Consider the following 17248-nt stretch of genomic DNA (forward strand, 5'->3'; position numbering starts at 1 on the left):
AAAAATCATCAAGAGATTGCATGAGGTTACCAAGAACAGTCTGGAATTTTAGGACCATCGTGTATATTTTGAGACATAACATCATAGAGATACTCAGTAAATGTTGAACAATTGAAGAAATGAACAGATGATTGAATTTTAAAATGAGACTTTGTGCCTTTACTTTGCCTGTAATTGTGTCTCTGTGGTCACTTTTTTCACACTACTTTATCTATAAGCTTGCCATATTTTCCAGAACTCCATAAACTTAAGTGTCATAGAAGCAGGTAGACTCTCTCCTCTGCTGACTCCTGTCCTTCTACCAACCCATATGCATTTTGCGACGTCTCATCCTCCAGCTTCTGTTCATGGCATGACCATCTTCATGGGTGCCCTCATTTATTCCCACAGCTTCAGTTCTCATTTCTGTTTGAGAGACACTTACACTAGATTTCTAGCCCTGATGCTGATCTTCCCACCCTGTTCACAAGGCCCTGCTGGATATTTCCTCATGTAGAGATATTGTGCTGAATTTCTCTTGGTTTTGCTTCTCACTATTTTTCTTCTTCTGTCTCTCTCTCTCTCTACCTTTCTTCCTCTCTTATTAGTTATGAAGCTAATAATCAAAGCTAAGAATCTTTCAGTTATCTTCATTTTGTTCTTCTCTTTCTTTTCCCCAAACATCCTCCTCTTAAACGTAATAGCCAGTTCCTTACCACATGGCATTCTGTATCTCCATTCCTGCAAACACATATACTCCATTTCCTATGCCCACTGCCTCTCCTTTAGGTCTGCTAATTACCTCTTCAGACTTTTGCCATACTGTAATCACTTTCCCCAACATGCATTTTCAATGGTTCATCCTATCGCCTTGGGCCAGGATTAGCTCTCTGAGACATTATCTGCTCAAGTAACCTGTCTTGTCAACACATGCTGCTGCATGTTCATCTTAGCCCTGCTGAAACTTTTGTAGCTCTAAGTCATCTATAGAATAAAGTCCAAGCTCCTGAATGTATTTTCAAAGACCTCCCCAGTGTGATTCTTGCCTGTCTTTTAGCTCCATCTCTTTATTCCCTTTCAGTTACTCTATGCTCTGATAATGCAGAACAGTTTATTACTCCCAGGACATACCATGTACCTCTGTGAATTTATTCATAGTATTTCGCCAACCTGGAATGACTTCTATTTTCCTCATATCAAAATCTCATATATACCCTTCAAGTTTCAGGTACAAATCTTTCCTTGGTTTTCCTTTTAGATATTAAAAATGTCTGCTGGTGAATTTCTCATTTTTGGAGTTCTCATTTACCTTAGCGTATTCCTCAGCTGAAGTATCTATATCAGGGTTTGTATTGTAAGGAATTATTTATATGCCACCCACCACCTCCTACTGGGTGGTAAGCAGCTCTTGAATAGTAGGAGTCACATGTTATTGATCTGTGATCTCTTGTACCTACTCTTAAATTCCTGGCATGTATATAATAATTGCTGATTACATTTTTGTTGAATTAAGTTGAAGTTTTGTAGAAAAATACTTTGAAATGTTATTAACATTTAAAATAACTAATATGCGAGGAAAGTAAGCCTTGATTCATTTGCTGTCAGGTCCAAAGAAATTAATTCATGGAGGAAATAAGCTATCAGACCAGAGTATAAAGGAGGCATATCAAACTCTTCCATTCATTTCTATTTCATGTAAATCTGTACATTTATGTGAAAACAATGTTTTAACTCTGCGCCTGTTCTGATGCTTTCAGTCTAATCAATATAGATCAAGTGAAAGCGGTATAATTAACTAACTTTGAGCAATAAATAGTAGAAGGAATGATATTATTAAATGGCAATAATGACTATTCTTAATGCCAAGCAAGAGTTTTTTGAATATTAATTGTTTGGGATGAACATCTTATGAATCAAATTCTGATTTTTTAGGTAATAAAACTGTTTATAGTAATGCCTAAACAATATTTTTATATCTAAGGTGGAGAGAAAAATATATTTTTCTCAAAATGATTGTTAAGAAAATAAAACATAAAGAACAGCAAATGAACTATACTTTTTGTGTTCAACAGATCTCACAGTATTAAGTGTTTACCAAATTACTGAGAGTAATTTATGAAGACTACTTCTCAGTATACTCTAAATACTTGAAATACTGTTCGCTCAAAATTTTAAAATAGAAATATTTTATCTAATCCAAATATATATTTATGTATGCATCTATCTGCATACAATATTAGACATAAAAATATGAACTAGCTCAATTGTTTTAAAATGACCAAAATAACAAAAGAAAGCAACCACTCAAATGAATAATGAAATACATTTGCTCTATAAATTCATCACAGCTTACTTAATCAAAATTGAGAATTGCAATAGAGGAAACCATTAAAAACTGTTCATAAAATTTTATATGATGGTAATTTATAAATGTTCTGTAACTCAATGGAATCTGGAGATACTTTTTATTTACTTAAAAAAATATTTCCTGGTACAATACAAGCATCAGAAACCAATTTTCTTTAAGAGCAATTCAAATAAACGAAATGGCTCTAATTAGTTTAAAACAGCTAAGGAAATAACTTTGCTTATTTGACCTTGAGGTAAGATAAGGTTGTTCAAAATTATATCATTTTTAGGAAAAATCTATTCTGGGAGGGTGCCACTTAGTGGGACATGTTCCCTGTCCCTCCGGCTGTAGCTTTCTAAGTATTCTAATAACTCAAGTAAACTGCCGGGACAAACAACAGAGCTATGACTGTGTCTGGAGATTCTGCATCTGCCTTCCTTAATCAACTTCCTTTCCTGAATATGAATTGCAATAATGAGTCAATTAACGTCCTCAAATGCCAATGAGATGCAAAAGAGATTGGTAGTGGTGGTGGTGGCAGTGCGTTTCGGGAGCTGTTCCAATGTCTGGATTTTAACGAGAATCACACACTGAGCTCACAACTGATTATTTATCTCATGCAAACGTGACTGGCTGGCACTTTCCCCTGCAGCCTTCCCCCTGGCTCCCCCAAGAAAGTAAGGAAGACAAATCTAACCTTGTTATTGAGAAAACCTCTTTGATTTGGAGCCATTACTCCTGAGGCTTAATTTTTAACCTCCTTACTCAGATGAAAAGGCCTACTTTTGGTAATTTTCCTTATCAATATTCTGCAAAGATATTCCACACAAGTAAAAGCGATTGATTTTCAATCAGCCTCTAGCTGCTCTGCCTTTAAGGTGCATTTAAATAGTTAATTGTAACTTACTATCTTCCATCTACCAGATAATTTGAATATCTTACTCTAAATCAAACACATTTTCTTCAAGTTAAGTATTATTATTCCCAGTTTACAGATAATAAAACTGAGGCTCAGAGAGAAGCTTATACAACTCGATAGGAACAGCAAACTGAAGTCAGGCCCATTAGTCTTCTTACCCAGCCTCTTTGTACCACATAACAAGGCTCACAGCTATGGGGGATTAGATGTTCTGCCTATTTACATGCAATGTAAAGGAATACTTATGAAAATTTCAAATTTCAGTCAGCAATTTTCTTTTAATCTTATTAAAAATCCTCCAGGTTTAATGAATATTAAATATTCCAGTCCAATTTACCTCTTAGATTTTTTAGTTTCCTCATTTTAAAAGCCTGGACAGCTGGCTGACCACTTGGCAAACATAAGACCCCCAAAGTAAAATGATAACTCTGGCCGCATGGCCACTTTTCCCTGACAGATTGGAACTCCTCACTGGCCATATTTTAATGTAAAAATTGAACTACTGAAATTCAGTCATATGCTTTCTTCCCAGGGAGTCGAGAAGTGTCTTTCTGAGGAGCACGTAGGCATCCATAATAAAATCTGCCATGCCAGGGTGACCAATTTAAAGTGTATTCTTTTGAAAATTCATCTTTCCTAATTCTAGCACTAAAAACAGAGTGGACAGGAAGACATAATTTAGTGAATTTTCATGAAAGCCAAGTTATTCTCAAGTTAAACAGGGTTTAAAAAAAAGAAAAGTTATGTAAAGATTGCTAGCAACATTGTTTTCACTAATTATTGATGCCATTTTAGAAATGTCTTGTGTGGACTGGTTATTTGAGACATTTTCAGTTCCTGCTTAATAATTATATTCAAGATTTTTTTTAATCTTACATTTTGGAATGAGACTCCTTTTATCTTAATAAACCCTCCACCCCCCCTTTTTTTAACACATGCTAATGCTTTGCTATTTAGCAGCAGTTTTAGAGTGATTCTCTTATTAATATCAATCAATAAAATGAAACAAAAAAATAGCATTTGAAATGCAATTAAATAATATGTATGTCATTATCTATGCTGCTTTTACATATTCAATTATGAAAAGGGTAAAGTATGATGACCTTTCAGTCATTAAGCGTGTTCTCTACCAAATAAGGACTGACCCAAAAATAAGTTGTGGTCTAGCCACTTTTACTTGGCAAACATGGAATGATGCGTTACTAAATGTGTACTAATGGTTAACTCCTGTGCAATGTAACAGCTTAGAGGTGATATCGTTTTATTTTTAATATTGGAATCATCATGTTGGATTCTCAAAAGCAAAATACCTAGTGAGATTTTAGTTTAGATGGTTTAAGCTATAATTTTGCAGACAGAGAACTGCTTGCCATACTTACTTTAACTCTGGAAATCCCTGCAGAAGAATTCCTAAACAAGACTATATATGAGTAGTTCTTAGGGAAAAAATGTTCTTAGGGGGGGAAAAATGCCTTTGGAATGCAATATAAAACAACACAACTCAGTTATTACTGAGTCTTGCAAAATGTTACACACAGAAAAGTAAATCTATAAAGGGGTTCCACAGCAAGTCATCTCTGCAAACAAAGATTACACTTGCACTTACTCTAGTTCCCGTCAAGATTGCATTTTAAAATAGAGAGCACAAGCAAAGTGAACTGAAAAAATATCTTCTTGTATTTCAGTAATGTGGCCTGGAGGTGGTAGCTAAATAAGCTCTTTACACACATTACTGAATAATCTATACACTCGAATAATTAAAAGCAACAATCCCAGTTTACTCATAAAAAGTTCTTCCAGGGTCCCCTTCAGAGTAGTTACAGATGTTCCTCTGCTTCCAATCTAAATGAGCTTCAATGAAATGTATTTTACAACCCTCCTTGGTACATTTAGATTCCTAATGAATGTCAAAATAATTCTCCTTTCCTTCAACCCCATTTAAACAAATTGGAAGCTAAGGTTTTTACCTTTTTCAGAAATAATCTAATAGTTTTATCTAAGAAGAAGTTCTTACGAAAACTTTGATGTCCAAGTTAGATCCCCGCAGTCCTTAAAACATGTCTTAAAAAAATAAACCTTTAAGCAAGGTTTTTATTTTATAAGCCCACATACAAATTGGAACTTAGGGAATCTAACGGGTGGGATCAAGTTGAATGTTATAATGGATGAAATGATTTGTGATTTTTAAGCTAACACCTGTGGGGGACCTCTTCCTTATCAAATTATGAATTTTTGACATCTGAATTTTTTTTGGAGTTTCTTCAGAATACCCACTAAACTAAGAAGGAGGTTTATGCAATCTCACTGAAATAATAACCAGTGGTTAAACTTGAACCAAGTTGCTGGAGTTAACTACCATCACCATCTCCTCTACATGCTCAGAAAAGTTCAATATGGGACCTTTTGATAATATATTCAGTAGAATCTCACATTTTGCAAACTGGCTTTTTCCCAAATTCTGCCATCTGATCTGTTTTCTGCTGGTGCCTTTCATTCTTTCTTAAGGCAGGTGGTCAGAATTGAACAGATAAGTAGTCACCTCGTGGTCAAAAAGAAGCTTTTATTGTAATAAGGTGGCCCCATGACTGCTAAGTTTTTTTCACTGTTCTGAAGCACAATCAGTAGAATTTTTTGGTCACACTGGGCTAATTTAGAAATCAAGACAGTTATTTATTTATTATTAAAATGTATACACACAGATTCCCATAATAAGAAAATCATCAGAGAAAAACAAATACTGAATAGAGAATATTGTAAGGTTCCATTCTTTCAGGAATCTTTATTTCCTCTGTAAGAAAAGGCCCCAACCTGCACATTGTGCACATGTACCCTTGAACTTGAAGTATAATAATAATAATAATAATAATAATAAAAACCAGCAAAAAAGAAATAACATGAAAACATACCATTTTTTCCCATAAATATGTTCAATCCATTTACAATTTCTTGCCTGTTTCTTAACTCATCATTCATTTCTATCACCTAAATTATAAAACATAATTAAAATAGCTATAAGAAAGTTCTTAAATATCAAATAAGTTCAAAATTAAAGATAATTTTAAATTATCAGTCAAAAAAAAAAAAAAAAAGAAAAGGCCCCAATCTTTTTTTTTTTTTTTTTTTTTGAGACGGAATCTTGCCCTATTACCCAGGCTAGGGTGCAGGGGCATGATCTCAACTCACTGCAACCTCCGTCTCCCAGGTTCAAGGGATTTTCCTGCCTCAGCCTTCTGAGTAGTTGGGATTGCAGGTGCACCTGCTGCCATGCCTGGGTAATTTTTGCATTTTTAGTAGAGATGGGGTTTCACCATGTTGGTCAGGTTGGTCTCAAACTCCTGACTTCAAGTTATCTGCCTGCCTCAGCTTCCCAAAGTGCTAGAATTACAGGCATGAGCCACAGCCCCTGCCTATATAACACATTTCAAAGGATTCTGATGCTTGATTTGTCAAACACTGAGGCAATTGAAGCAAGAAATATTATCATATATGTGAGCTTGTCATTTATGAAACTTTTATGATTTATAAAAACAAAAACCTCTCTCATGAATTAGGAAAACGATATAGTCATGGATAGTCAATTGAAAGAATATTTCACTCAGTTTCTTACAAGTCATAGGAAGAGTTGGTCATTGAATGAAATAAGAAGTGGAGAGTTGAAATACATGTCTAAGCTTATATGAATGGATTATGAACTATCTCAAATATCAATGTATGTGGACTATTTGAAAATTTCTCAGTATGAACTTTTCTCTTAATGACATTATAATTATTCTAATTGAGACATAAATTTTTGTAAACAAAACATATAGCCATTGGAGATTATTGTCTAACATTGTAAAAAGAATATTTAAATTACAACATTGCAACAAGAATACAGCCATAATTGCTTGCCACATAATGACTTTGGGCAGCCTTTTCTCGTTGATTCAGACTCCTTCATGACACAACAGTGAGGAAGATAAGCTGGATAGGAGCAAAGATTTCCTAAAATGTCCCCACTTGTAGGATTAACACAATTCGTCCTTTTGTTTCATAAGAAGACCAATAGAAAAATCACATATTTTAAAACTGAGTGTCTAAAAAAACATTTTTTTTTTTTTTTTTTTTTTTTAGTTCTCATGTCCTATATTCTGTTCCAATCACTTTTGTCTTCTTGCTGTATTTGGACACAGCTGAGCACACTACTGTCTCAGGGCCTTGCACCTGCTGCTCCCTCTGCCTGCCATGCTCCTTTTCCTGACATCACTATGCTTTACTCCATCCCCTTTCTTTCAAGTTTCTCTTTAAACATCTCTTAATCAGAGACACCTTCCCTGACCACACATTGCAAATTATCAACGACTTCTTTTACAAAATCCATCACTCTCTTCCCCTTTACCCTGCTTTAGTTTTCGTCCTACCCCTTCACACCATTTTTTATGTTATGCCTTTACTGATTTATTAATTTTTCTGGTTCTGCAACTAAAATTAAAGTTCCACAAAAGCAGAAACATGGCCTGTTTTGTTAGTGTATCCCAACACTGAAAACTATGCTTGGCCTATGATTGGTGCTCGAATAAAGATTCGTTAAATGAATGATTAAAGTCAACATCAGCTACTTAGAAAAGCTACTGTGATTCTTCCATACAAATCTTTCAGCAGAGGAACTACTACATATTCTCAATTTTTAAAAGCGATATATGTATTTGAATATTTCAAGTTTTAATTTCAGTGGCTTACTTTGAGGATTTTTTTTAAAGGTGAGCTGCCCTTTGTATGGCTGAACAGAGATAGGTGTTCTTCTGACATGTAACACCTTCATCCTCATAAGATTATTTGTATGCCCCTGGATTGGCGGGAAGATAACCCCATTAACAATGAGTCACTTGTTAGTTCTGGGTAATTAGATTCCCATTATGAGCAAATTAAAATATTCCATATTTTTATCATTTTCCACTTTCTAGATGCAAGTCCTAGACCTACTGAAAGCTACAAGGAACAGACATAATGACAGAGGCTTACCGTAATTTCCAGAGTTGTCTTATACATGTCGTATGCCTCTTTAATCTATTTGGGGGAAATAGGCAGTTCCTGAGTTTTTAATTTATAGGGGTTTGGAGAGAGGGGTCATGTTTAGAGTGACAAGGTTGGAATAATACATATTAGTATTCTGCGAATGGTGTGTTTGTGGCATATATATCTTCCTACTGCTGCTTCCTCTTCCTCTGGTTTTGCTTCGCATTCACGCAGTCTCAAGGGAGAATATTTGAGATTATTGCTTCTACTTTTCAAATAATTCAAACTGTACTCTCATCACCCATACTGAATTCCTTGGTCACCTAATTAATATAAGATTATATGTATCAGCACCCATCAACTCGTCATTTACACAGCAACATGGCACAAAGTATACATATGTAACAAACCTGCACGTTATGCACATGTACCCTAGAACTTAAAGTATAATAATAAAAAATAATTTTAAAAAAAACATTATATGTATCTATTATAGAACTTACTATGTCATAGTTTAGTTTAGATTTGTGTTTAGCAGCTGCAACTGTGATTAGCAGCTGTGTAACTTTAAGTTTCATCGTTTCCTTGTATAATGGACATAATAGTTACCTCACAATTGTGAGAATTTAATGAGATAATATTTTTAAAATTCAACGTGATATGTAAATTACATACAAGTAGTTTTTGGACAGATGTAAATTTTTTTACTTACCTTTAGTGAATATTAATTATTTATTTTGTGCAAGATACTGTGCTAAGTACAACATACATTTTATCTCCCTTAAGCATCACAACAGTAGGATGTAGGTACTATTTTATTCTCCTCAACTTAAACCTGAGAAAACTGAAATTTATAAGAGTTAAATAATTTATCCAGAGGTCACACAGGTCCTAAATGACAGAGGAATCTGAGTCCAGGTTTATTATATCATATCCTTTTAACCACTATGCCATATTCCTATTTTATGAGTGTCTTTGACAGTAGAGTGTTTGAATGCACAAAGATATATAAGGATTCTATATATATATATACTATATAGCTCTATATATTTAGCATATACAGATATTACATACATTCATATGTGTTCAATTCCACTCAGTTAAGAATATTTATCAATTACTATATGCCACATCTTTGTTAAATACTGTCACATATGCAACCACAAATCTAATATAATCCTTGACTTCAAGGAGCAGTCTGTGTGTGTGAGAGAGAGAGAGAGAAAGAGAGATAATATATTCTTTAGTGTCCATAAATGTCAGATTGAATAGCTGAACTGAGATTTTAAAATATTTCTGCAAATATATTAATCATACAAAATTAGTTAATGGGAAATTATTCCTAGAGGTTAAACTGTAGGGCAGCAAAAATGTTATTCTTTATGATACAGAGAAAATGTGTGTATGTAAGCACATCATATAGAAAACTTGGAGGAAATATTAAGGGCAAAATAATATTTCTGACTACAATAATCTCCATAGACAAGCATATCTCATTTTACTGTGTGTCACTTTATTATGTTTTGCAGTTACTGCATTTTTTGAAAACCCTCCGTTGAGCAAGGTTTTTTTGTTTGTTTGTTTCCAACAGTGTGTGCTCACTTATCGTCACTATGTCACATTTTGGTAATTCTCACTACATTTCAAACATTTCGTTATGATTTTTTCTGTTATGATGACCTGTGAAAAGTGATCTTTAATGTCACTATTATCATTGTTTTGGGGCTCCATATATGATAGCAAAATTAATCAATAAACGTATGTGTTCTGACTGCCCTACCAACCAGCCCTTCCCCCATCTCTTTTCCTCTCATAGAGTTTTCATATTCCCTGAGACAAAACAATGTTGAATTTAGGCCAGTTAACAACTCCACAATGGTCTCCAAGTGTTCAAGTAACAGAAAAAGTCACATATCTCACTTTTAAAGCTGAGAAATAATTAAGCTTAGTGAGAAAGGCATGTGGAAAGCTGAGAAAGACTGAAAACTGGGTGTTTTGCACCAAATACCCAAGAAGAGAATGCAAAGGAAAAGCTCTTGAAGAAAATTAAAAGTGCTACATCAGTGAAATCACAAATGATAAGAAAGTGAAGCAGCTTTATTGCTGATATACAGGAAGCTGTAGTGGTCTGAATAGAACATTAAACCAGCCACGTTTTTCCTTAAGCTTATTCAGAATAAAATTCTAACTCTCTAAAAAAGGATCCCTTTCAAATATTACTGTTCATTGGCAATGTACCTAGTCACCCAAAGTTCTGATGGAAATGTACAAGGAGATGAATGTGGTTTCCATGTCTGCTAACACAATATCCATCCTGCATCCCATGATCAAGGAGTAATTTCTACTTTTAATTCTTATAATTTAAGAAGTACATTTTGCAAGGCTCTGGTTGCCATAGGTAGTGATTCTTCTGATGGTCCTGGGCAAATTAAATTGAAAACCTTCTGACAAGTAGTCACCTTTCTAGATACCAATAAAACCATTTGTGATTCATGGGAGGAGATCAAAATATCAAAGTTAACAGGAGATTGGAAGAAGTTGATTCTAATCCTCATACGTGACTTTGAGAGGTTCAAGACTTCACTGGGGGAAGTGAATACAGACATGGTGAAAACAGCAAGAGAAACTAGAATTAAAAGTGCAGCCTGAAGATGTGACTTAATTACAGCAATCTCATGATACAACTTAAATGGATGAGGATTTAATCCTTATGGATGAGCAAAGAAAATTGCTTCCTGAGATGGAATCTACTCCTGGTGAAGATACTGTGCATATTGTTGAAATGGCAACAAAGGATTTACAATATCACATAAGTTTAGTTGATACTGCAGCATCAGAATGTGAGAGGATTGACTCCAATTTTGAAAGAGGTTTTTCAGGAGTTAAAATGCTATCATAGAGCATTGCATGCTACAGATAAATCTTTTTTAAAACGGGAGAGTTAATCTACATGGCTAACCTCATTGTTGTCTTATCTTAAGAAACTGCTGCAACCACCCCAACCTTCAGCAAACACAACTCTGCCCAGTCAGCAGCCATCAACATCAAGGCAAGACCCTCCACCAGCCAAAGGGTAACTTGCTGAAGGCTCAGATAATTGTTAGCAATTTTTAGCAATAAAACATTAATATTTTTAAATGTTCTCTTTTTGCCTTTTAAACTAATTAATTAATTCTAATATACATATTTTTTATTTCAATAGCTCTTGGGGTACCAGTGGATTTTGGTTACATGGATGAATTGTACAGTGGTAAAGTCTGAGATTTTAGTGCACCCATTACCAAAAGTAGTGTGCATTGTACCCAATATGTCATTTTTAAATCTCTTAGGCCCCTCCCAGCCTCTCTCCTCTTCTATATCTTCAAAGTTTATTGTATCACTCTGTATGCCAATATTTTGAAATTAATGTATGTAAATTTTTATGCATAATGTTATTGCACACTTAATAGACTACAGTATAGTGTAAACATAACTTTTACATGCACTGGAAAGCCAAAAAAAACTGTGTGACTCACTTTATTGCAATATTCACTTTTATTCTGTGGTCTGGAACCTAACCCACAATATCTCCAAGGTGTATCTGTAAAGAGACTAAGTCTCAGATTACTGGAACGAAAATGGGGGTCCATGGGTTTGTTTAACTTGACATGGAAGTTAAGTTATGGGTTTGTTGTAACTTGACATGGAAGGCCTTTGGTAAATAAAACAATGAAACATTTATTCCAATTTTTTAACTAATAGACAAGGAAAATAAAATCACTTGAGGCATGAAGGCAGTTAGCCATATTGACACATTGTTACAACAAGAATATAGTGTCTTGATTTCCCACCCTGTGGTCTTTCCCATTATATGCGTATTATTTCCACATATTCATACAGAGAAGAGAATTATAGATCTAGACAAGGCCTCAGAATTTTTAGTAAAGTGGGTCTCCAGGTAGCCCATAACAATTGATTAGCATTTTCATATGTGATCAAAGCTATTTGCCCTTGTTGATATTGTAGGAAAAACTGAGGGCATTACACTCCAGCATTTAGTTGTGGTAAGAAGTCTAATTAATGATGACATAGTTCTAGGAAACATATTTAGCCTACCAATGTCTCAGTTTCCTTACCTATATAATGGAGACAACTTTTCCTCAGTTACAGAATGATTGTAAGAATAAGTGATATAGTATATGAGCATTCTTAGAGGAAAATAAAAGCTTCAATAATACCTACACCAACGCAAGGTATTATAGTTATCTATGCATGGGGAATTTCCCACCAATATTTTGTAAGGCAGTTCTTGCATTTCTATCAAGAAATACCTGAGACTAGGTAATTTATTTTTAAAAAGAGGTTAATTGGCTCACAGTTCTGCAGACTACAGGAAGCATCATGCTGACATCTGCTCCTGCGGAGGCCTCAGGATCCTTAACGTCATGACGGAAGTTGGTGCGGGAGCAGGCACTTCATATGGCAAAAACAGCTGCAAGAACAAGAGAGTAGTGGGGCAGTGTCACACACTTCTAAATCACCAGATCTCCCAAGAACTCACTATCACAAAGACAGCACCAAGCCATAAGGGATCCACCCCATAATCAACACACCTCTCACCAGGCCCCTCCTCTAGCACTAGAGATTACAAATCGACATGAGATTTGGGTGGGGACAAATATCTAAACTATATCAAAAGCCCAAGTCCAAACTTCTTCCCCTGCCCTTTTTTTTTGTTTTTGTTAACCTCCAAGGTTCTCCTTTTTCTTATTTATAAAATGTCACTAATAATACTTATAGAACTATGAGGATTAAATAAATAATATATACAAAAGGCCTTAGCATGAATTTTTGGCAGAATTCAAACTCAATAAAATGTTATCATTAGCCTCCTTACTAGCCACTTCTCTGGCCAGTGCTAGCAAAGTTGTTGTTGGATTGACTCTAATCCCTCAGCATAAATGAGCATGTTTCAGCCACATCCACATAAAAACCAGGAAATAAAATCTAGTAAAGGTTTGAGGTTCCCTGGATGGTGATGTATGGGACTGGTTATATTAGTTATGATATTTATTTCAGAAAAGCCAGAAAGGCGATACATGTGAGCAGAAAGAAAAATGAGATGAAGTCATTGATAATCCAGAGGGCTACAAGTGTATAACAATGAAAGTATGGTAATGATATCATTATCAGCAGCAGCAGCAAAGCTAACACGTATTGAAGGCTTGCTAGCTGGCAGACACTACACTAATCTTTTTGTATATATTATTTTACTTACTCCTATTTACAATCTTAAGAAAGCCTATTTTACACACAAGAAAACAGAGACTTGGGGAAATTAAATAATTTATACCACATCAAAAATACAAAGTAATAGAACTGGAATTTAATGCAGACATAACTAAATCTTATTCACATAATTAATATAAAAGCCAGGCTGTGGTTCATTAATCCAATAGGCTTTTGTCGAATGTAAAGAAAAGGAAGATGGAAGAATAAAAAATGAAGGCCTTTAGAAGTAGAATTTCCGGATTAAACACAGGATGCCTCATTCAACTTGGATTTCAGTTTAAGGAGATGCAATATTTTAGAATTATTATCTGTCAAATATTATATATCTGAAATTCAAATGTATGTCTGGGGTTTATTTGGTAAGTTTGGAACCTTATTTATCTGGAAGTAGTAAGGAAAGAGCAAGTGAAGTAGGTTTTGCTCAGTGAAATATGTACATAAGGGACTAGGAGGGGCTTAATTTAAGAACATGTCTAATGCAAGCTGCTCAATCTATTTCATAGAAAAATAAGGCTTTCAGAAGATCTAGAAATTTTCCTATAAATATGGCTTTCTATCAGTTTTTTTTTCTATCAGATATTTATTTCTTTTAGGTCGTAGAGTGTCAGAGAATCTAATAGAAGCTCTGGACTATCTCTCCATCAAAAACTTATATACATGCTCATAGTTCCTCTCACAAAGTCAGTAGAGATCATTTAAAACTCATGCTTTAAACCATCAAAAGAAGATAGCAGCTGGACAATGTGTCTTGAAGTCAGAAAGACACGTCTCACACAGCAGTGCACTGATAAATGTTTAACAACTGACCTACTGGGGAAGGAGAGCCCTGATTTACACCACCTGCCAATTTCCATGGTATAAATACTCCTGCTATGGCTGATTTCAAGCTACTTTCATAGCATCACCGAAACATGGAGTTGGGAGGAAATATATACTAGCACACCATTGTATGGAGTGTCATATGTATATGGTAGATGTAAAAACCCCTGAAGAACATAGATAATAGTAAAATGTAAGAAAGTAATTAGGATGTAATGAGTTTTCAGTAATTATTATCTTTGTTTTAATATAACATATTTAATTGTAAGTGAGTCTACACAATTTAAGTTTTAGTACTGGCCACGTTTGACAAATCGCTTGCAAAAATCCCTGAAAAAATTCTCACTGCCTCAGTCTGTCACTGGCTTGACTCCTCCTTATGGAATTTGTAACTAAGTCTCGTGGTTAACATAAAAATGAGAGAGAATGTATTTAAAGCACTTAGAAGTTTCTGACAAGAAGCAAGTAATTGCAGGTGATTTGACCATTGTTGTTATTACTATTAATGTGTAACTTTACTCACAGGAGCTATGTTTCTTAGTAAGTGACACAAGGGAATTAATATTCTTGTGTATATTTCCATGTTACCCTTTAAAAGGGGGGATAGCTACACTGCTCCTTGTAGTGCCTAAGGCATATTCTGATAGTAAATTCAATTTTGAAAGGTGCACTCTCTCACTACACAATAGTTAAGTTCGAAATGTCACAATATTAATGGAACTTGTCACTTTCAATATAATATACTTCATAAGCCATATGTGTGTATTCAACTTCCCTGGAAGACTACATTGTTTTTTTTCAAAGTATAGCAGGGGTTCACTTGGGCACTCAAGTTATTTGTTTATTTTCTTTTATCCACACTATCTGCCAATTTTAGGTGCTTAGAGAATCATTGGATCTCAATTTATATTTATATGCTCTCATTAAAACAGTAATCCTTGCTGGATTTTTAAATTTATTAAGTAATATATTTTCTCTCTTGTTTTGGTTTCCTTTTCCATTCTTAAGTGTGACATAAACATTTAAAGTATTTCTGTTTCTATATGGTTACCTAAGCATTTAGACACAAGGAGGGAGCAGCAAAATCAGTAAACTGTCTTTTTTTTTAAGTTTCAGGAATTGTCCCTTTGTTTCTATAATATGCTACAATATGTCCATAGACTGCAGACATTGTGTTTCTCTATATCAATTTCCTAAAGCAGAATGAGACTGTAAGGATCCCTTCTATAAGGTCATCATTTATAGAACAACCACAAATGTGATCAATCAAGTCATTCCAATGGAGCAATAGCCAGTATGACCTCAACAGACTTTGGCTTTTGGAGCCAGATCGCTTTAGTGACAGACATAACCCTGGTGGGTCGGCAGCATCCTTCACTGCTCACTCTGCCATCTGCCACTGTGGAAACTTCATCATTAAAAGCAGAGTTGTTGCTGGACAAATTTGCAAATGGTTTTGAGAGCATTATTATTGCACAGAATGTTACCATCTGTAAGTAGGCAAATCTGAATTACAATATATGTCGACCTAACTCTCTTACTCTACATATAACTTAATAGAAAATTTACATGCATTAGTCTCAAAACCGGGAATATTTCCTTTTGTATTATGAAATTATAGGATTGCAAAGGACTTCCAGAGTTTAGCTTTATGCTTTCAAATATACCTGCATTTTAAACCATCACAATCAAAGAATATTTTATTTTGTGTTTAGTTGTCTATCCTTATTCACGGTGTTTTTAATTATTTAATATCACTTACATTATTATATTACATTATAATATTATTATCACATATTCACATTTAAATATATCTTTTTAAGAAACATTTCAATTTTGTGTATGACACTGTTCCAGGCAACTTTGAATACCATGGAGTGAGTTATAAAGAGTATGCAAACAATGTAATGGCAACATTAAATGAGAATTTCCAACTTAGAAGCCAGGCACTATATATATTTATATTCTCTAAGTCCTACTGCATTGAATTAGAATTATTATAATTATAGTTATTGAATTAGAATTATATAATATTTTATGTAGCTATATTATTAATAAGATATTATTATTATTATTGCTATTGTAAAGGCAAAGTAACAAGGCAAAGAGAGGTACACTGATTGCTCAAGGTCGGAAAGCAAATTCATGAAGCATTTCATATTTTTTGAACAGCATTGTATTTTTGAAAAACACAGAGCATAGATGTTAAATCCCTCCCCCAGCACTCCCTGACTCCCATTCTTCAAGTCTCGACTCAAATGTTGCATACTTCAATCCCTCAGGCAAGATTAATTACTTCTCTTTCTATATCTCCATAAAACTTAGTTCATAACTTCATCGCAGCCCTCATAACATTAGATTATTTTAAATTTCCTGTATCAGTCTATTCCACTAGAATATAAGTGCTCAAAGCCTTGACTTACTTTGCTGGGTGAATGAAAGTCTCCTTCTGCAAATTGTGATGTGTTAACATCAGCCAACTTTAAAATATTCACTTATTCTTGTCAATCACTGTGCTAAGTTGCTGGTGATACAATGGTAAGTCAAGACTGTAATGGTTCCTGCCTTCCAAAGGTAACACCTAGTAGGTGATATAGATAATCAAAAAGACTAATATCACATAGTGTGATAAGTTTAACGATTATAATGATGATGGTGACGATGATGATGTTAATAGTTAATAGTTATTTAGTACTTTTATGTGCCAGGCCTGGTTCCAAGCACTGCACATGTATTATCCAATCGAATACAACTCAATTACAGAGAAGTACAGAGTACTTTCATAGAAGTCAGTAAGAGGACACTTAACTAAGACTTTGGAAGTCAGTAAAAGCTTTCTTAACAAAGTGATTTCTAAATTAAGAGCTGAAAAATGAGTAGGAATTAGGAAAGTGATGTGGGATTCCAGGGGGTGG

This window comes from Macaca nemestrina, chromosome 3 (assembly GCF_043159975.1).
Source record: "Macaca nemestrina isolate mMacNem1 chromosome 3, mMacNem.hap1, whole genome shotgun sequence".
Lineage (NCBI taxonomy): Eukaryota > Metazoa > Chordata > Mammalia > Primates > Cercopithecidae > Macaca > Macaca nemestrina.